The following is a 21,442-nucleotide window of genomic DNA, read 5'->3' as shown; positions in this document are numbered from 1 at the left end:
CAACAATTACTTTCAATGTAAATAGACTAAAAGTTCCAATCAAAAACACAGGAGAGCTGAATGGATAAGAAAACAAAACACTTACATATGCTGCCTACAGGAGACTCACTTCAGATTGAAAGACAAACAGACACTAAAAGTAAAGGGATGGGAAAAGTTATTACATGAAAGTAGAAACAAACAAACAAACAACGCTGGGGTAACAATAATTATACCAGAAAAAAATAGACTTTAAAACAAAGGCTATAACAAGAGATAAAGAAGTAATCCAGTAATCCCACTTCTGGGTATTTATCTGAAGAAATCCAAAATACTACTTTGACGGGACGAATGCATCCATATGTTCATTGTAGCACTGTTTATAATGGCCAAGATGTGTGGACAGCCTGGGTATCTATCAATGGAAGAATGGATGAAGAGTAAGTGGTACATATATACAATAGAATATTGCTCAGCAAATGGGTTTTTGCTACCTGTAGCGGCACTGATGGACCTGAAGGGTATTGTGCTGAGTGGAGTGTAAGACAGAGAACGACAGATGCAGTGCGATTTTGCTTATATGTGGAATCTAAAGAACAAAATAAACAAAACAAAAACAAATTCATAGATACAGAGAACATTTTGATGGTTTCCAGATGAGAGGGGGTTGACGGATAGGGTGTAAAAGGTGAAGGGGAGTTCAAATAGGTAGTTACAAAATAGTTATGGGGATGTAAAGTAAAGCACAGGGAATACAGTCAATAATATGGTAATAACTACCTATGGTGCCAGGTGGGTGCTACACGAGTCAGGGGGATCACTTCTTAAATTATATAAATGTCTAACCACTATGCTGTACACCTGAAATTAATATAAAATAATATTGCATGTCAACTATAGTTGAAAAATTAAAGGGGGGGAAGGTGAAGGGCAATAACTAGTCCAAATTTCCAGGTATAACCTAAATAAGTCATGGAGATGTAACGTGCAGCATAGGGAATATAGTCAGTGATATTGTGACAGCAGGTACAGTGTCAGATGGCTGCTGGACTTATCATGGTGATCACTTCTTTAGGTATATAAATGCCGAATAACTATCATGTACCCCTGAAACTCATATAATATTGTATGTTAACTATATTTTTTAATAAAAATATTTTAAAAAGAATGTATTAGGAAGATCGATAGATAATATTTTAGAACAATTGTCAATAAGTCGAGCATTTCTCTTCCCCTCCTCTATGCTTTCTTAACCAACATCAGGCCAAGTGAGAAAACTTAGATCTTGGTATGTGAGGAATTTGGAAAATAAAGAGGCTGGCTCACACCTTAAAAATTTAAAGGCGAGAGGTGACTGGAAGTAATCCAAATGGCTGAACGCAGACAGAAACTGGAGCCAGTGGGGACACCACCAAGGGCAAGGAGGTGTGAGCCACCTGGAGAGGCTCTCACCCAGTGGTTTGCCTGCGAGGGCTGAGAGCCAACAGAGTGAGAGACTATAGGAAGATCACCACCAGAAGCAGGTGGCATACACCGCCAGCCAGCTGGGGCATTGCTCAAGCCAGTGAATAGAAGCCTGGGCAGTTTTCACTGTTCTTTGAAGAACCCATAAAATACCCCAAGCCAGAAAGACCAGCATTTAGGTATCTGCCATCAGCACAGGGCCCTGACCCCATATTACAACGGTACCAATTAATACATAACTTTTAGGTGCCCCTATCTCCTCTCTGACCCCGTAGCACCAAGAAGGGGCCGAGAAACAAAACAGTGGGTAAGGGAGGAAGAATGGAAGAATAAAGTAGGAAAATAATGAAGTATCCACCTTCCCTGCTGTATGTTTCTGAGCCTGAAGTCAGAAGCCCAGGGGCTTAAAATAAGATCACATAATGAAGGATAGTGTGATTTGTTTTGTTTTGTTTCTTACACTTGAACTGGACTTTTGTACACCTAAGAATGAGTTTGCCCCAAGTTTTTGTCCAAGGGCAAAGATTCAACACAGGACTTTAATAGGCTGCTGTGGAGCAAAAATACCATTATTTCACGATTTCACACTTCTGAACCCAGCTCATTCAATCAACAAGCACATGAAATTGCAAGTTGCATTTGAAAAGATTTTTGCCAATTTATAATATCATGCAATGAAGAAAAATCAGTTCCATGATACTCTTGCTAGCTTAAAAAATTCTTTTTTATGTTCATTATTATTTAATTGGTGAAATGTTACCTCAATTTAATGATCATTTTTATTAACATAACTGAACATTTTTCATTTGCATATCTACTAGTTATATTTGCTCACTTGTAAACTAGCTATAATATTGGCCAGTGTGTCTAATTATTTTCTTATAAATGTGCATAAGGCATTAAGAAGAGAGAAATCCATTTCTCTATTTGATGCAACTATAAACTATAGTTTGCTTTTCAATATAAACTTTTATTTTACATATGAAAAATTTTAAATGTACCTAAACTCCAACTGTCAGCTTTTTTTCCTTTTAATTTTGACCCTTTGGAAATTTGGGGGGGAAAGTCGATTTTTTTCCTTTATTCTTTTGTCATGGGATTTCTAATGTTTAAATATTTGACTGTTTCTCCCATCTGGAGTTTATTTATTTAAGGCTCAGAATCTGATAAGTATGAGTTGAGTGTAACAAGTTGGCTGGGAAAAACCTGTTGTTTGTATGGATATATCACTTTCAGCAATATCCATATTCATATTGTGTTTAAAGCACAATGATTGTTCTCACTCACTGGTAAAGGCTAAAGAGACTTTCATAATAAATTTTCCTTACAAAAAGAATCCAAAGAGTTTCTCCCTTTACAAATATGAAGCTGCCTGAGCTTAGCATTTTTTTTTTTTAACTGTCATAGCCCCTCCTTATTAGAATTTACACATCAACCACTGTCAGGGACGCAAACTGCTTACAGTTTGTTAATGTCCAAGAAAGGCCATCACCTCTGAATCACTTTTTCCCCAAACATAAATCTTTGGGCCAACAATGAAAGTGGTATTTTTCCATCTCCATAATTCCTGTTATTTTAAGTCTATCCTTTAACCAAAGTGGCTTTGTGTTTCTTTTTCCTTGATAACTCACAGGTTCAAATGTAAAAATTTATTATTACAAGGAACAATTATGAGGTTCAAAGCATACTGTGTGCATTCCATGCTCCTAGCTTCTGGTACTGATATACGGAAAGAAATATTTGTGGTTGTCTCCTCGCATGAAGTGGACGGGTGCCAACTGCTCGTGGTAAGAGGCTAATGAATGTCTGCCTTCGTCAGACCCAACAGAGACCCAGCAACCTAGGAGGTGGCCCAAGTGCCATCCTGCAGGCAACTCAAAAACAAACTTCTGACCATTAACTTATTCATTCCCATTCCTCTTCAATGTCAACAATGGGAACCACCCAAGGGGTGGGGGGAGAATGGCTTTGCTGGTGCTCTTAGTTAGGACATTATTCTGGATTTTAAGATTTCTTCCCCAAAACATTAAGCTGGGAAAATCACTGACCATTTTTTTTAACACCTTTGGTTTTTACTTCTTCAATGCAGCATGGTTAGCATTTTAATAACCCCCCTACCCATAACCTTTAAATAACGTTTTCCTTATTTAAAGTCACGGGAAGTTTGCGGAGCAAAACAAAAAACAAGACAACCTTAATAACTTGATTTTTTCCTCAGGGTCCCTGTTTATTTCTCTATAAGAGCAGGACATAATATTTCTGTACTCCTATCGCATATTTATAATTTCATTATAGAAACAAAAAATTGTATTCCAGTTATGTGCGGACATGTTTGTCTCCCCTGAATACAGAGAGCTTTCTGCGCACAAGAATTATCCTATTGCTCTCCATCAGCCTAGCATCCTGTCTAATGTATGGTGAGTGCTGTGGTCCCCCCTTATCTGGGGGGAATGTGTTCCAAAACCTCCAGTGCACAGTACTGAATCCCATATGTACTGTTTTCTTCTATACTTCCATACCTAAAGTTTAATTTATAAATTAGGCATAGGAAGAGATTAACAAAAATACCTAAGAATAAAACAGAACAATTGTAACAATATACTGTGATAGTCGATCTGATAACCAAAGATGACTAATAAGACTGACAGGAGGTGGAGGGCAGGGAAGGGGGGTGTATACAATGCTGATACGCTGGACAAAGGGATGATCCCAGGCGGGACAGAGCGGGATGGCACGTGATTTCATCACACTACTCAGAACAGTGTGCAGTTGAAGACTTATGAACTATTTCTTTCTGGAGTTTTCCATTTAATATTTTTGGACTGCAGTTGGCTGCAGGTAACTGAAACCATGGAAAATGAATCCACAGGATAAGGGGGGACTGCTGTACTCAATAATAAGCTTGTGGACATGAACGACTTCTGATCTATGACACTTGGAACACCTTGATATTTTTCAATTATTTGCACGTCATTATCGTGCTGTCAGCAGTGCTATCACTGCTAAATGTTCAGTAACTATCAATAATAGTTCACAGCCAAAAGCAACACTGTATGAGTATAAGAGTGCAGCTGGCTTTTTGGTGTACCCACCCCTGTTTACCCTGGTGTCCTCGGGTGTGACAGGGACGGTACAGAGGCACCAAAATCCATTACCTTTTCCCACTGAAAACACACAACGAGATTACATTTCCTATCACCCGTTGCAATTAGATGTGGCCATATGACTTAATTTTGGCTAACAGAATGGGGGATAAAATGACAGTTACCAATTTCCAGCTGTCCAGTTTCCAGTCAGCTCATAAAGCAATCCCACAAGTGTACCTTGCTCTCTTTCCCCATATGTTCCTGGAAGTAGAAGGATGTGAGAACCTACGCTAGGTAGAACTACAATATGGAAGGATCTTGCATCCTTGAATGACCCCATGTAAAGCTGTTCGATCAGAAGTATCCACTATGGCAAAAATATGAGCTAAAAATAAATCATTACAGCGCTAAAGCTTTGAGATCACAGGGTTGGTTTGTCAGCGCACCTAATGGTACCTTAACTAATTTTGAAATGGGTATTTTGAAGTGGGGTGCTAACACAGCTAAAACTAAAGCATCCCTAACAAACTTAAAATTTGTGACATTGGCTTACTGATCAGTCTGCAAGAAGCAGAGAAACAGATAGACCAGGCTGGGGAGATTGAGGTCCAGTCCATGGTATTCCGTGGCAAACTATAGGCTAGGACTATTGACTAGAGTGAACAGAAAGGCTGACCAGACTGCATGTGACTACTGAGCCTGTGGTTCTTGTATGAGAGGTTGATAAAAGTGAGAGTAACTGTGTCTATTTGCTCTTATTGCCTACTCTTAGCAACATACAATAGAAAGAGATAAGGCTCGTTTTGAAGCAGATATAAAGATGGATATAACAGCCAGAAATCAACAACTTTTAGGGTTGAAAAATCTGTTTCTGCATCCCAGGTAAAAGGTTCTGAATGACAAAAAATAAAGTAAGATTCTTAGTAAACACACATACACACACAGGCGTGATAAAGATCAGATTGTTTTTGAAGACTTTGAGGAGGCTGGGATTGGCTTGGAGAGAGGCAGATGAGGAAGCAAATTAATGACTTGAGAAATGTTGTCATGAAAAAACTTCAAATGTAGTTACTGGCACATGGAATTGACTAGAAACAAAAAGATTAAAACGCATGTTAATTTTGGAGAAAAAAATGTAGCACTAAAGATACTATGAATATGGACTAAAAAAATCAGACTTTTTGGGCTTTAAGATTAGTGCTGGGTCCCCTAACTTTCACCAGGGCCGAGTTCAGTCCCCAACACCCACTTCATTAAGGCCAAGGGGAACAGTGGACAAAGAAAGACCTCCCAGAGGCCTGAGGCAGGAACCATGGAGAAGAATGGAGAGGGAAGGTTCTAGAAAGCATAACTCAGGACTAAATGAGGAACTTCGCCTGCCCATAGAGTCCTTCAGAATTTCTGCTAGAAGAATTTCAAAATTGCTGTGGACCAGAAATGGCTGTGGGTCTCTCATTCTTCCTTTTCCACATTAGAGTTTAAAATATAGTTTTCCTGTCTATATATCACCATTAGATAATGAGTGTGTGTGTGTGTGTGTGTGTGTGTGTGTGTGTGTGTGTGTGTGTGTAAATATATCTAGTTAATAGGTTCAAGGAACTGTCTTCAGTCCTGATTTAAAGGTCTGAACATCACCTGAAGATCTGGACATTGAGCTTGTTGCAATGACTGGTGGTGACGTTGGGTTTTCTACCTTCAGGAAAGAACAAATGTGGTCCAAATTTAGTAGGAGGATGAAATGGATGTTTGGTGACTATGGACAGACTGGGCAGAGGCTGACTAGCTCTTCATCAAATGCACTCACCATTTTCCCCAAGCACATAGATAGACTAGATAGACTACATTTCCCAATTCTGTTGTTCTTGAGTGTAGCCAATGGAATACGGATAGAAATAACGTTCACCAATTCCAAGCCTGAGCTATGATATGATACATGCAGGAGCCTCACTCTCTTCCTCCACATGCTGACTGAATGGAGAAGACCATGAAACCCTATAGGAGGGCAAAGCCAGAAGACAGAAAGAGTCTAGTCCCTGGACAGTCACTTGGAAGACTGTCCTACCAGAAACAGATGTGAGTAAGAGATAAACTTTTACTGAGTTAAGCCTTGGAGATTTTTGTTTCATTTTGTTTGTTATAGCTTGTGCGGAATGGTGATGTCCTCCGAAGACACCTACTTCCTAATCCCTGGAACCTGTGAACATATTAGAATACATGGCCAAGGGAAATTAGGTTGCATATGGAATTTATGTTGCCTTTCGGCAGACCTTAGAAAAGGAGGTGATCCTGGATTATGTGGGTGAGCCCAATGCCATCACTAGTCCTTAAAAGTAGAAGAGAGTGGAAAGAGGAAGTCAGAGTGATGCAGTGTTAGGACTTGGCTCACTGTTGCTGGATTTGAAGATGAAGGAAGGGGATACAAACCAAAGGATGTAGGTCACCTACAGAATTGGAAAAGACAAGGAAATCGACTCTCCCCTAGCACCTCTAGAAGGGAGCAGTCCTGCTGACGTCTTGAGTTTAGCCCAGTAAACCCATTTCAGACTTTGAACCTAGAGAGCTATAAAGTAATAAATTTGTATTATTTAAGCCACTGAATTTGTCGGAATTTGCTACAGCAACAATAGAAGACTAATAACACAGTCATTAACATTACATTACTGAGATTTTTAAAACTTTTTTTCAATTACAGTTGACATTCAGTATTATTTCATATTAGCTTCAAACCAGCATAGTGGTTTGACATTTACATAATTTACGAAGTGCTCCCCCTGACTGGTCTAGTACCCACCTGGCACTATACATAGTTATTACCATATTATTGACTAGATTCCCTGTGCTGTACTTTACATCCCTGTAAATATTTTGTAACTACCAATTTGTACTTCTTAATCCCTTTTTCACCCAGCCCCCCAAATGCCCTCCCCTTTGGCAACCATCATTTTGTTCTCTATAAGATTTGAACTTTAGACATGAACAAAGTATTAATTACAGTTAACGCATGAATCTCTGTCAGATGTAACTTCAATCTGATCTAGAAGGTGAGAGAAATTATTATTCTGGCCAGCAGAATGACAACATATAGTTTACCTTCCAATGTTCCAGAACCTTCTTTGTTCTAATTTCAGATGACCACTTGTTAAAGAGCAAGGAAGCTACTAAAATGGGGAACTGAGCTCTAGAATATCTAAACTAAGACCAGAGACAAGTTACCTGACTCAAAGGAAAAATTACCTTACCACTCTAGCTTAGTTATTTGTTTCCAAAATGAAAAAAGTAGAGTTAGGCTAATTAATCTTTCATATTCCTCTTTGTTCTAAGCTGCTATAAATCAAATGAGTCTATATTTCTCTAACGGCTCTCATGCAAATTAGTTCATTAGTAAATATAAATTTTTGCAGGTTTGAATTTTTCCCATTATACTTGTTCCTATGACTAATGTGCAACTAAGAATAGATGTGAAAATAGTGGGTTATGTCAGAATAACCAATTGGGACTTAAAATGCTTTCTTTACTTAACTGTTAAGTGGGTAGAAGTCGGGTAACTTCCTTCTTCGATTCAGGAAGAAACTGACCAGAAGACCTTCAATATTTAAAGTTGCATCAGCAGACAACAGATTTAGTTGGAGTGACACATATGGTGGCAATAGTCTGGAAAGATGGAGAAATGGTAAAGGTTCCAAAAAGGGAGTGGGACGTAAAATCTCGATTACCAGAGAGATGGGCATAGTCTCTCTGCTCAGGTGACAGCTGGAAAGTTCTGAACAGGAATTCTGTTTCACAGTTGTGAAAGGAGAACTGAAATAGAACTGTGACCAACGCTGGAGATGCAGCTGTTCAGCCCCCATGTCGATTGTACAGGAGGAACTGGCTTGGCAGAACAGCAAAGGGGGGTTAACGTAAAGAAAAACTGCCAAAGTGGGGAAGCGATTTGACAGTGGACCAGGACACTGTAAGAGATCATGATATCTGCTTTTCTGACAGGTGAAAAATGGCTAAAATTTTCTCAGCCTGGTATGCTATCTGAAGGCAGGAAGGTGTCCCAGTTAACCTCTTACAGACTCTGGTAGGGAATATTCTGATGCAGTCTCATGTTTTGTATGTTTCTCCTCCAGATATATGCACATACTGATACGTGTTTTCTTAAGCCTTCCTTTTACAGTAACTATTTCCCATCCTGTTGTAGACCAATGGGAACAGAAACCTAGAGGGCAGTCAGCAGGGTTCCTGAAAGTTCTGCCCCAGGCAGGAGCTCTGCATGAAAGACAAAGACTCAAAATATTCAACATTCGAATCACATTTACGAAGGAAGGCTTCTCTTTTACCATAATTCCTGGTTCAAACTCACTGCCCAAGAAGAATACAATTATATAGTCCTTTGGCACTCTGCAGTGTATCTGAACCCCGGGCAAGTGGATGGAAGGGGGTTTTCACTGGGGGCATGCGCAAAGTCTTCCCTTGTCCTCCTATGAAGATCTGGTCACCCCGAAAAGTCAAGGAGTGATGGCAGCCCCTTCAGCTATGTGTCACCTGCTGGCTTGCTTTCTATCAAAGGAAAGCATTTTGGTTCTATCCAAATTAAAAAACCAAACCCCAACGTCACGAGCTGAAGGAAAGAGTTCTGCAGACAGATGGGACAGAGGTGCGAATACACTGGAAACATGCTATTTCAATTCAGACTACTTCAACAGGATGCCCTTTTGTCCCTGACCAAATTGTTAAACTGGTGCCTTGGCAGGAGCCTCCTGTACTTCCCTGAAGATTCCCTGAATCCAAACCTCTGTGGTGTTAAAACAAACAGAGTAAATATTTTCCTTGCAGCTTCCATCCCAGGTCTAAATATTTCCAAGCATGTCAAACTCACTTTTCTCCACTGCTCCCGGCAGGGTTCGTGGAGACTTCAGCTGCCAGAGAACCCGGTTGAACTTGCCTTGGGAGGGGCTCTGCCCCTGAAGGCAGGCAGAGCTCAGAGAAGCCGCCAGAAGCTGAGTGTCTTGCAGCTGGGCCGCTCTGCTTGGCAAAGGGCGCCTGAGGCAGCAGGTGTGCTATCTGCTGATTTCTGCAGATGGGGATGAGGCACCCTCTCTCTGCTCCTGCTATTGGCTCCCTGAGCCTGAATATCTGCCCTTTTACCTATTTGCAGAGAAGTGCCAAGCATCTGCCCTGGAAAACCTGCGTCTCCTTTCATTAACTTTCACTGTCTGGTCCGTCTCCTCACTTCCTAACTTCTGCCTTCACTTAAGCTGGTTACAGCCGTGAAATAAGGCGATTCCTCTGAAGAACCTTGTGTGGAAAGAGTACTAGCAGACTGTTTCTTTCTATCCTGCTTGTTTTTGTGTTTTTAGTCCCAAATATAATTGAAGTTCTCGTCAAAGAGAAAGCCAAGAATCGCAATTGAATGGATGCCGTTGCAGTCAGTATTTCTTTACACCATGTGGCATCTTGGAGACTTACTGTCAAAAGGTCCCAACACAATGGCAAGGACAGCGCTCTACTTTTTAAAAATTGTTCCTTTTCTAGTTGCTGACAGCAAATTCTCAAACTGCTGTTACAAATTCAACTTCATGAACTCAACTAGGAAATCATGAATATAACTGCACGTGGATAGCCTTGTCTTTGGGGTCAGAGGGGTGCTCCAAAGGAGAAGATATGAACAACGGCCACCTTTAAAGAAAGCACTTCCGTTTACCTGGAGTTACCTAGCATGAGTGGGTGCTGGACTGCACCGCCCAGACCCTCCTTTACGGAAGAACTCGCTGCTCTTCAGCGGCAAGAGTGCTGTCAGCAGACGCCCCCATCTGGCAGCCCCTTCAAGGGTTGCCTCAGTTGTTCCGAGCTGCCTCGTCCACGGTCACATCCCTTCTCAGGTGACCCACAGCCAGGAACTGACCGATGAGGAAGGGTAAGGGCCTGTCCATATCAAAGCAACCCGCAAGAACTCCAAAGGGCCATTCCAGCCTCGGGGTCCACCAAGGTGCTTGCTGAGCTTCTGTAGCAGCTCCTCATCTCCTTCTCCCCAGACTGCTCCCTTCTCCTCCCGCCACAGGTGTTGATCCAAGGGTACATCTGGATAAACACCATGACCTCCAATTTCCAGCTTAGTATCTGCTTTTGAGGGGACACAACCTTGGCCACATAGGTTCCCAAACAGCCCGTTTGGGGGAATCATTTCTGTGTGTGATGCAAGCATTCAATCATCAAGTATGTGCTAAATGAGTGCAATATATTAAGCAGTATCCATAGGAAAATCAGAAAAGAATTATATCTACACCTATCTTGGCAAGAGTTTATAGTCTAGTTGGGGCGGTAACACACATATATAAAATTAACCCGTAATATTGTATAATCAGTGACAATTATCAGAGGATCACGTGGCACTGGGATTTATCAGAAGGGAAGACTGGTTTTAGGATGAAATAGTTGCCGGTTCTTTGGGGATCATCCACAGTTACAGCAATCCCCTATTACCTGTGGGCGATTCTTCTTCTGTGTAAGTCAACTGCTCAGCATGTAAAGAGCCCTCGCCCTACAAATGAGCTTGATTCCACACACCCTTTATGCTTCTTCTTCACGCCTCATGAGGAAGCTGCCAGACAATTCACAATGGCAACAAGAGAAAAGCATATTTCCATAAATACTTTTGCTGTGAGATTTGCCCTACTTGGCCCATTCTTTGTGGTGGCTTAAGTTCCCAGAGCCTCTCGGCTTTGCACATCCAAGCTGCGAGGGGGTGGCATCTGGGGAAGATGCCCTGCCCCTCTTCTCACTGGGCTGGTTTGCGGGCTCAGTCCTGCCAATTCAAATTGCCAAAGCGACATCTTGCTCTTGTCCTTATCTGTCTTTTTTTTGTAGAGATTTCCTCAACTGACCTTGCTTTTCCTGGCATTTTCATTGTCTCCATTTCTACTTCTAAATTCTCGTCTCCGTTTTTTCCCCCTAGATTCCATCACCCTCGGTGCTTTCCCAGCTTCTACGCAGAATGAACAGGATCTCTGCTCTGTCCTTGTACAAACTCACATCCAAGATGCAGGCCAAGGACACACAGTTACTTATTAACTGTGTGACCTTGGGCAAGTCATTTCATATTGTTCATCTTTCAGTATTCCTATTTATAAAATGCAGATATTAATCCCTTCCTCTCATAGATAATAATGATAATAATTAACGAACTGGCTTGGAAGCAAGAGTTCCCTGGGAAGATGTACAAACAAAACACAAAATCCTAGCAAAAATCATTATAATTTATCAAATGCTTACTATATGCCAGGTACCATGCAAAGCACTTTATCACAACAGATAACCCTTCCAGTAGAAATTCCAAGGAACTAAATGACAAGAGGTAGTGCCAGTTGGTACTCAAAACATGAGTTAGCTTTTGCTACTCTGACTTTATCCCAGATGTAATCTGGAACCATTTCCTGCCATCCTTGCACACGATCCTCTCTTCTTTCCCTCCTTTCTTTTCCATTCTTACTTCTACCCTGTCCTAGGTTAAGCTTTATTGGCTCACAACTCATTTTAAATGCCTAGTTGGTTCCCCTGCCCTGTCAGACTTGGAGCCAGGTAAAGAAAAGTTTCAGGTGGCAGTATCTTACCTGCTAGGATGGGGCTTTTATGACCCATGATAAGTTAACAAGATTGGAAGTGGTGTGCTAGAGCAAGGCCACTGTTAAAGCCATGATAAAAAACACGATCGGCGATTTGAAGAGAGCATAAAATGTGGAACATGGTCAGAGATGCTAAATCAAAGTACAGTGCCCAAACAAGGAGAACTAATGAACAAATGATATCTAAATACACGTGAAAAAAATTAGGTTGGAACTAGTTTAAAAATAGTGGTGGATATATGACTTTCCAAAAATTACTTTTTGAGATGATTCCCATACCATAAAATTCATTATTTCAAAAGTGGACAATTCAGTGATTTTTTTTTAGTATATTGACCACGTTATGCAACCATCATTACTATCTAATTTCAGAAGAGTTCATCAACGCCAAAGGAAACCCCATAACCATTAGCAGTCACTCCCCACTTCCCCCTCGCCCCAGCTCCTGCCAACACTAATCTGCTTTCCATGCTGGTTTTGCCTATTCTGGACAATGTGCTTCAACCATGGTTGGTACTATCCTGCTGGATGTATTTAAAGAGGCTGAGACAGTACATACGATCCTGTATACTGCCACCAATTCATCCTCTTTGAGCGTTACACTGATTTTGCTATTTCCTTCCCTCTAGAGTTTAACATCCTCCTTCTTGTACTTTCCCTTCTCTCACACAACTGTCTTCTCTCACACAACTGTGTCCAAACGCCTTCATTTGAGTCTAAGAGCCTTCAGCCTAAATCCCATCCTTGCTTCATTATGTCCACATTTTTGTTCACACGGACTCTTTAATGGAGTCCAAATGTTGCAAATTCTTTAAGACCAGACCGAATGCCACCTCAGTCACCACATGTCCCTAGCCCAATCAAAGAAGTCAACTCTTCCCTGCTTGTGACTTCCAGCTCCTGGCATGCTCTGGGGCACTCATGGCACTTACAATATGCCTTCTCCAGTGTGTTTGACATGTTTCTTCCCCTCAACTGTAAGGTCCCTGACTGATGATACCACATTTTTTGTCAACCACAGTGCTTGGCTCACATTGTGAGCACATAGTAGGTGCTTGTGGAATGCATATATGAAAGAAAAGGAGACTGGATACAATACGCAAAGTAGTTCCAACTCAGATACCCATTACACAGAGTTCTGCAATGAAAGGCCAAAATAATACTGTCTACAATAGTACAAATGCAATGATTTGATTAGACACTTCTAAACTTTGGATACAATAATAAATGCCAGAGAGCGCTATTAATCATTGGAAATATACTTAACGACACTTAAGTTAATAGGGAACTTGTAACTTGATGTGACTCTTAACCATTCGTTTTAGAGCAAATGGCCATTTGCTTTAAAGTCAGGGCATCATCCTATTAAGATTTAGATAGTCATTGATCTTTACAATGAAGAATTGAATTCAATCATTTATCCATTCTTGGCAAGTCATTATCTTCAACAGCACTATTCTTAGCCCCTAGTGTGAAAATGAAAATAAATCACCGTAGCAATTATGGATACACACAGGGAGATCCACTTATAACATTCATTTTTCGCAACATAGTTTACCATTCAGCCTGTCTTCCCAGCCCATTTACTTTGAAAGTGGGAAGTTCACTCAAGCAGGTTTCTTTCTTTTGACATATATCTTCAAGTTTCATCAATTCATTCAGTGTGCAAACATTTTATGGAAGTCCTATAACTTGTGAAGCACAGTGTTATACAAAAATTAATACCCTAAGGCCTCTGTGTTCATGGATCTTGTGGTTTCACAACAGATAAAGATAATTAAACATAAATTTAAAAGATATGTACAGAAAAGAGGTTTAGAAAACCTGTGAGTTCAGAGAAGGTAAGATTATTAAAAGAGTGGGCAAAAGTGTTTATTTGACATGCTTAATTTTATCTGATAAACCCTATGAATACTAATGGAACCTGATCATTTTTCCCTCTTTGGTCTACCTACTAGGATGCTCAGAAACAATCTTGGCGGTTCCCCTCTGTCCATATTATGGATTGACCTACAGTATGAATTTGATGTATCTATGAAACTTCTGACTTTTCCTCATTTTGCCGCTTTTATTTTTTATCTGCTCTTTTTTATTTTATCTTTACTTTTGTTTTGTTTTATGCATCTCTTTAAGCCACCAAAAACATATTTTTAAATGAAGTGGGATATAAGGAACAATGCTAAAAATAATTCTGATTAAGGCGTAATAAAGAGAACTGTAGAATTTGTTGTACCTGTTCTCTCGAGCAATTATATATTTTAAGTGTCATCATATACGGTAGCTAAAATTGCAAGAGGATACACACACACACACACACACACACACACACACACTCTCATAGCACGCTGATTCACGCACCCTAATTTGAATTGTTTGGTGTCAGCATAGAGGCTCAGGTGAATGAAAAGCAAAATAACTAGTTACAGGATCTGAAAACACTACATATGTGATCGATGCTCCCTTTAAATCTACCACTCAGATTCTAATCTGTATAAATGTAATCTGTATAATGTATTTAAAGGGAAAGGCATAAAGGGAAAGGCAGTCTATGCGGAGGTAATCTGCATCCCTGGCTCTTGAATCAATGAGTGAATTGATGAACGGACAATGTTTGAGGAGCCCATGTCACTAGTTGAAATTCCCTGGCTACATGTGACACATGCAGTCTTCAATGTGATGCCGCAATCAGTCCTAAAGGCTTACGCTATTCTCATCTCACAGGGAATCAACAGAGGCATGAGGAGGCTAAGTAGTAAGAATATAAGCACTGTTCTTAGTGCTTGGCATGCATTGACTCATTAATCCCCTCAGAAAACCCATGTAATAGGGGCTATTTATTTTTATCCTCATGTTATAATTGAAAAACAAGGGACGGGGATGTTACATAAATTACCCAAGGTTATACACTTAGTGATAGAGCTGGGATTCAAACTCTAGCCATCTGACTCCAGAGTTTGTATCCTTAACCACTAAACTAAGCAATTTCCCCAAATTTATTTTTCTAAACAAATGGCAGACATTCATGTCCCACAGTTCAGCCATTTTAACTTACCCTATGCTGCCTCAGGATTTAGTTCAAACCATTTTGTTGTTGTTGTGGGATTCAGACAGAATTCCTTGCCCTGGGTCTTCCTAGCATGTGAGCTGGCTTTCTCTCTGTCGTTCTGTCTGTATCTTGGTCTCTCTTTCTCTTTCTCTCCATATATATATATATATATATATACATATATATATTCACTGCACAGCAAGACTACATTTCCCAGCATCCCTTGCAAAATAGGTATGGCCCTGAATATTAGCTTGTTTGGGCTGCCATATGTAAGTATTGCAGACTAAGTAGTTTATACAACAGACATTTTTTTTCTTACAGTTCTGGAGGCTAGAAGTTCGAAATGAAGGTGTCAGCAGAGCTGGTTTCTTCCAAGGCCGGTACTTTTGGATTATAGATGGCCATCCTCTCCCTATGCCTTCACACAATCTTCTCTCTGTATGTGTCTGTGCCCAAACCTCCTCTCCTTATAAGGACACCAGTCACACTGAAATAGAGCCCCCTTCCATGACCTAATATTAACTTAGTTACCTCTTTAAAGATGCTATCTACAAATACAGTCATATTCTGAGTACTTTTAAGACTTAAGGTTAAGACTTCAACATATGAATTTGGGGGGTACATAATTCAGCCCAGAATAACATGTGAACAAAGTTTTGACCAACAAAATATAGACAAAGATGCTACCCTTTAGCTCAGTTCTATAGACACCTTGCATACACAGTCCTCCGCCGCCCTCTTCCCTTCCAGCTGGCTAGCACAGAGACAACCCCTGGGCAACTCTGAAAGCCATGTATGGAAAACCAAGGGTCTACAAGGTAGAAGGAGCATGGGTCCCTGAGTCACTACTTAGAAAAGAGCCACTCTACCAGAAATGCCCACATAGAAAGGCGATGTGAACAAGAAATAAGCTGCTATTGTGTTAGGCCTGCAATTTGGGGGGGTGGGTTCCCTCTTGTAGCAGCTAGTGCTATCATAGCTAAAATAATCATTCCATGAGGCTTCACAGACACTGAGATGCCATGTTTGCTTTACCTCGGTTAAGCAATCAACAATAAGCACCTACTCAGTGCTCAGAGCTGTGCAAGGGGCACAAGAAGGAGGAAGCATGGCACCGGCCCTCAAAACACCATCAAAAATGGAAATGTAGAGAGGTACCTCCAAGTTCAAGTTTGAAAAGTGGCTTACGCAATGGGGGCTGGTGGAGTCAGAAAGGCTTCACTGGACAAGTTGGACATTGACCTTTCCTTGGAGCACCAGAGGAATGCAGATCCGTGACGGCTGTCCCAGGAGGGATGATCACGGAGGAAACCAAATGTGAGAAGCAGCCAGGCCTGAGCGAGAAATGGTGAGAATTCTGCCCAACAGAAGCAGAAGCTCCTGCTGGGGAGTGCTGGGTAATAAAGAAAACCGCTAAGCCCAGGCCACACTCAGGAAAGCCTAGGGAGCTAGGGAATTCTCTTAAGCTAGTTTACTTCAACCCAGCAGTCCAGCCTCAAACTTGACTGGGAAAGTGCTGCAGAAAATTCTCCCTTGGGTCGTTTTCTTTTAACATCTACCTTTTACTTGTCTTTTCCCTTGAGCACTTATTTCTAGAGCTTGTGAACAGATACTAGGATAGAACTATAAAGCGCAACCCCCATGGTTTATGATCTCACTTTTCTTTTTATTGTTGTTGTTGTTATTATTATTATTATTATTATTATTATTATTATTTTCATTCTACTATCATGTGCAAGTCTTAGTTCTAACCCCCCTTTTATCTCAGGTTTGTTGTTGTTGTTGTTCTTGTTTTGTTTTACAAAACTTCTGCTAATTATAAAAAAATTCCCTTTTCTCATATATAAAATAACAGGGACTTGGTTTTGAATTCTCAACTAAAACAGCATCATCATCACCATCGCAACCATCACCATCACCAATCATCACCATCACCATCACCACCATCTCACCATCACCATCATCACCATCACCTTCACCACCATCACCACCATCACCATCGCCATCACCATCACCACCATCACCATCATCATCACCATCCCCTTTTTTAACCCTTCGCTTCCATCTGTCGCTACCTTAATTTAACTCTCTTGTTTAGCATCCCTCTCGTTCCCTCAGCCATTTGTTACAAGACTTCAGCCAGCATTTCCTGCAGCACTCAGTAATGCCACAGTAATAGTTTTTCCATTGAAAAATACCACAAGTACAATATTTCCAATGGAAATACCACAAGAACAGTGTTTCCACTGCATGCACCACAAGCAGAGTGCTTTTGTGGTATCTAAATTCTGAGATGAACTCGTAATGTTCATCTTGTATTCATTATAAGTAGAGCCCCTACTTTCTGGAAAGCACTGAAATAGGGATGGAATTTTTATTTGCAGTTTAAAAAAATACAATAAATATAAAAGTTGGATGATGCCAAGACAATTTTGCACTTGCTTTTGTGAGTAAAATATAAATAGATTTAGCAAGTAAAAGAATGAGGAAAAACTTCATAAAAATGTACAGAGAGGCTTAACAGCTGGAAAAGCAAGGGTGAGGGTGAGAGAGAGAGAGAGAGAGAGAGAGAGAGACAGAGAGAGAGAGAGAGATAACATTTAAGGCAGCTCAGCAGCTGGGAAAGCAACAACCTGTAAAAACACTTAACATTTACAGCCACTCAGTGGCTGGAAAACCAACTTCTCATAAAATCAATTTAACATTTTGGTCGCTGTTGAAGACATTTAATGCATGCATGTTTATATATCTGTATTTATACTGCAGCCCTATGGATTTCAGTGGGTTTTTATAGTCATACGCTGGAAGAGACTATTTGAAACTGTTAAGGGTATATAATCTTTTTGCACCGCTGACAATAACAATGTTTACCAACACATACATATTGCTTTTCGATGTTAGTAAGTGTACCCAAGAGTCTGATTAATTATGGTCTCTTTAACTTTTGTATTTGTACCATCTCACTGTTCTGTAGTGTCCTACTTTTGAAAGTCATTTTTTAAAAAAATTTCCAGTTGGAATTATTCTCTTATTTTCCAGGAGTTTAAGCTTCTTAAATCCTGATCTGCCTGTAGTTTGGCAAACAAAGTTATCTGTCAGGATAGTCCAATTTTTTCCATTTCCTTTGTTATGTCTTAAATCAGTTCAGTTAAAGAAGGTAACATTTTGCTTTTTTTTTTCTTTCAGTTTTGTTTTTTTTTTTCTGGTTCCACAAACTGAACATGATCACCAGCTGGTTAAAGAGAATTCCTTTTTTAAAAAAAATTGGGGGGTGGGGGAAGGATTAGGGGAGGAATTGAAAAAAGTAAGTGGAATTTTAAAAAATTTTACTTAAAACTTTTGAAGTTAATAATACCAGAGCGAGTTATGCTGTTAGAACACACAGCCCATCGTTTTGTAGAATATGACCTTGGAGATAAAAAAGTCACAATATCTTGAAGCTTTTCGTAAAATATAGATAATTGTTCTTGCTTTACCCACCTCTCCTGATAGTTTTGAGGCTAAAACTATGTACTATGTAGGAACGTATTCAGGTCATGTCAAAGCACTATACATAAAACATTATTATAATACTCAATGATTAAACTATAACTCTCATGAAAACTTTAGCACATTAGAAGCAAATGATTAATCAAAATTATAATGATGTATATAGTCCTAAATTCCCATTAAGTGGTCATTTGTATCCCTTTGGAAGATGAAAGTTCAAGGAACTAGAAAATCAAGAGACCAGTCACACAAATGATCATGAAATTGCCCACTCTGCATCCAGGTAGTTATTTTCATCTGCTTCCTTCTCTAACCAGAGCCCACTTCTGAGCAGATGCATTAAAATGGACTAATTACTCTTAACCTAAATATTTCATCTCATTTAAGGTTTGAATTTTTTTTTCTGTTTAGAGAAAGCCTTTATGGTTATTTATATCCATGTTTTCTCGAAACAACTCTGGAAGGAGTGAGATCCTAGATTATTATCATAACATTTCACTATAGCATAGTAAGTATGATACAGAGTTTTTACTCCTCTTTCTCCTCCTTTTCTTCTTCCTCCTCCGCCTCTCCTTTTCTTCTTCTTTGTATTCCAAAAACAGAATTTACGCAGAAAAATTGGCTGCAACCACCTCTTTCCTACAAGTCATTCTCATGGCATGGAACCCAAATGACATAACAATTTTAGCTAAGGTTCCACCCCTCCCCAAAATGAATAGAAACTCCTTAAAAGACACAGACAGAGAGTTGAAATCTCAATTCTAAGAGTTCCCTGGATTTCTAGGCCACTGATTTGCCCAGATTAAAAACAAATATGGAAAACTAACCAGTGTTTAAAATACAGTAGACTATAAATCTGGAACCTCTAATTCTAGCCAGGAGTGCCAACATCCATCTCCTCTTTTACTTATTTTATAATTGAATTAGGTTCGAGTGGTACTAGAAATAAAACATGAAAAAGAAAATAAAGTTGTTCGATGTTACTCATTTGAGAGATCTTTCTCCATAAAAGCCTTACTCACTTCTAACAGACGGGAAATAAAAGCAGGGTTTGGGGAGGGATGTTACGGAACTTACCCATAACATCATAAAGACGCCTGTTTTGTGCTCAAGAATAGGACTGCATTTAAGACATTGTATTAAGAAAGGACAAAACAACAATGTGCCTTGTGGCGAGGCTTGGATATTTCAACCCCATAGAAAACAAAAAACAAAAACAAAAAAACAAAAAGGAGACAGAGATAGTGTTTTTTTTGTTTTGTTTTGTTGGATTTTGTTTTTCAGTTTAAACTAGAGAGGCGTGAGCTAACTCTACAAAAAGTCTCAACCAATGCCCGGGTTGCAGGTCAGCAGGCAGGGTTTCCACGGGGCTCAAACCACCGTCCTTTCCTCCCTCCCTGTAGATATCCAAACAGGGCAGGTTAACCACAGACCCCAGTGCTGCGCAGTCATCCTTCCTGTGCGTAAATGGCAAGGCCTTTGATAATAAAGAGACTTCCAAAGTCCAAAAGTTGTAAACAAGATAAACCCAGAGCCATTATAGCAGAATCAGAAGAAGGAGGTGGGAACGGGGAGTCAGGAGTGTAACCAGCCCTGGCTTTGCCCCATTCTGTTGCCACCAACACCAACGAAAGCTTCTCTTAAACTCACGCACACTCGGCGGCGGGTTATAACACTTAGTGAGGCTTCCTGAATACAGGCATTATAACAGTGTGAGCTTGGAGGGGCTAAATTTTAAAGGTAGAGGAATGTGGGAGATGGTTAGATCCTCTTATTGATATATTTATGAGGCAAGGGAAAATAAAACTCTCATTACAGACAGGGTACAGACAATCAATATTTGGTAATGAGCAATAGTTGGTCTGATAATCTACATCTCAAACTTACGAGATTCAAGAAAACCTAAATGGTAAATGAAACTTTGTTGCACAAAACATGTAATTTACCAACTTGGGTTGCACTTAATTTATAAACATTTTTACTGCTGGCCAAGAATGTTAAAATCAGAGATAAAAGTGTAGAGATGAAAGAAATCAGCAGTGTAAGAATATATGAGGATAAGAAACAGCAAGAGGCTCCAGGAAAGATATAGTTGGATCTCAGAAGGAAAAAAAAAAAAGTGAAAGAAGAGGAGGGCAGGGAGAGCAGAGGAGAAACTTCTGGAAAAAGATACTCTCTTGGCAAGATGAATGGAAAATAAAACTGCAGAATGAAAGACTGCTTAAAAGAGCAGCGCCTCATCTTCTGCCAACACAGGCTAATTTGTATTTCTGGAACTAGCAGAAAGGATGTCAGCTGAAACCCATGTTAAGAGTCACCTTGCAGCAAATGTTCCACGAACGGCGTGGATGAATTCAGGTTTCATAGAGTGAAGAATGACTCCAGGAACTCCAAACATCCATTCCTGAGCTTCAACTTCAGCACACATGCTCTTTCATTCGAACTGTACATGGGAAATAAGGAGAGCAGGAGCTGGGCTGTCAATTAAGATGGAAATTTGGCTCCAGGTGAAGAGAAATAGCACCCATCTAGCTGTAAATGCTTCTTTAATGAGGTACTAAGGATTAAGCTTGACACCCAGAAAAATATTCCAGAGGAGAGTTCTAAGAACTGGAAGAGAGGTGAACAAGCTATACTCACTCGAGATCAACATCCTCCTCCTTTAATTTGTTTTGCTTTGTATGAAAAGTCATTAAAGTGTGCTATCCTTTTACCGTATAGCTTTTTGTTAAATTATGATAACTATTGCACTGTAGATCCCTAGAAAG

Source organism: Rhinolophus ferrumequinum, chromosome 21 (assembly GCF_004115265.2).
Source record: "Rhinolophus ferrumequinum isolate MPI-CBG mRhiFer1 chromosome 21, mRhiFer1_v1.p, whole genome shotgun sequence".
NCBI classification, from domain to species: Eukaryota; Metazoa; Chordata; class Mammalia; order Chiroptera; family Rhinolophidae; genus Rhinolophus; species Rhinolophus ferrumequinum.
The sequence above is the reverse complement of the archived record's forward strand: the minus strand, read 5'-3'. Positions refer to the sequence as shown.